The sequence below is a fragment of the Pteropus vampyrus genome, unplaced genomic scaffold, assembly GCF_000151845.1.
Source record: "Pteropus vampyrus isolate Shadow unplaced genomic scaffold, Pvam_2.0 Scaffold530, whole genome shotgun sequence".
Taxonomy (NCBI): domain Eukaryota; kingdom Metazoa; phylum Chordata; class Mammalia; order Chiroptera; family Pteropodidae; genus Pteropus; species Pteropus vampyrus.
The window spans coordinates 83,863-85,418 of NW_011889311.1; positions in this window are offsets into that span (position 1 = coordinate 83,863).

Below are 1,556 nucleotides of genomic sequence, written 5' to 3' on the forward strand. Positions count from 1 at the left end.
CGGCCACCGTCCGGGAGGTGACCGCCAGAAGCGCCAGCGGGGACGTGGACCGGCGCCGGGCTCCGCCGTGTACCCGCCCCGCGGTCCCCGGCCCGTGACAAGGACGGCACCCGGTTCGGCACCTCGAAATTCTTAACGACTCTGTCCGTAGACTCGGCTCCGTGAGGAGGGGACCGGGGAGCGCGCGAGGGCAGAGGAAAGACGCGCCCCGCGTCCCCGCGGCCCCGCACGGGGGCAGGTGTCATGGCCCGGGGCACAGATGCCAGGCCTGCGGGACGTCAGTGAAACCCACAGAGGGTCACGAGAGGCCCCCAAACAAAACGAAGGAACGGAAAAGGGGCCGGAGGCGAAGATGTACCGTGAAGGAGTCCGTCCCCGTGTCACCGAGAGAGATGACGCCTCGAGCACGAGACCGAAGGAAGAGCAGCGGGAAACGCGACGAGCTAACGGGAGCTCCAGACGGCAGCGGTGTCACAGCCCTACCTTAATGAAGGGGCGAAATCGACACCACACTTGTACATTTTTGAAAATGCTATTTCTGAGGAACTTGTCTAATACTTCAGCGTGGATAACTAACTGACTAACCTCAAGATTTGGCTGTGGAAGGGAACAAGATGCTCAAGAAGTATTAACTTCGCTCATGAAAAACGCAGGCGAGGTACCACCGTGATCGGTGATTCAAGACAGAATAACTTACATTTCTCATTTTTAATAATGAATGATTTTCCATATAATTACTAGAAAAGCAGTATCACCTGTAGATACTAGAGACTTGAAAACAGGTCCAATTTTATGTTACATGACACTGTGATTTTGACTACAGCGATAAAATAATAAGCAAGCCTGAAATAAAATGATAGTAGTTAAATAATAGTATTTACCTTTAAAGGATATAAAAAGCAGATATCTGAACAACATACCCTAAGTATTTTTTCAGGAAACGTATTATGAATACAAATATTTTCATATATTTGTAACACATCATCCTTATGGTAATATCAGATAATTCAGTTAACTCCCCTGCCCCCCCATAAACTGAAGTCATTCAGAAGTGACAATTGCTAACTTTGGGGCTTGTGCCATTACAAGTCATGGTTGGCAGAACTGGCTGCCTCTGGAAGCTGGGACCTGCCCTGAGGTCGTAACCAGTGAGCAAACAGGATGCCAGTCCAGCAACTTCCAAACCTGAATTCCACGGACGGCCTGCGTGGGCAGCAGCCCGGTCCTCCCGTCATGCGGCAGGAAGGAGCGCAGCCTGCCCGCGCTGTGACTGTGGTCGGCGAGAGCCATCTAGGACTCCGGGCCCAGAGAACCGTATGGTGATACAGTTGTTTAAGCCGTTAGGTTTGTAGTAGTTTGTAACAGTAGCAACAGGAAACTAATACTCGTGTCACTTATTTATCTCTGTCTTCCCAGCCCCGTGTCAACTGTTGATTTCCTGAACAAAATTTGGGCTGTACCTTACAGTGTTTTATTTCCTGTCTCATTTACCTTACGACGTGCCGTGAACACCTGTTACAGGAAGCAGTGTGCTGGGCGAGGACACACCTTGGAGC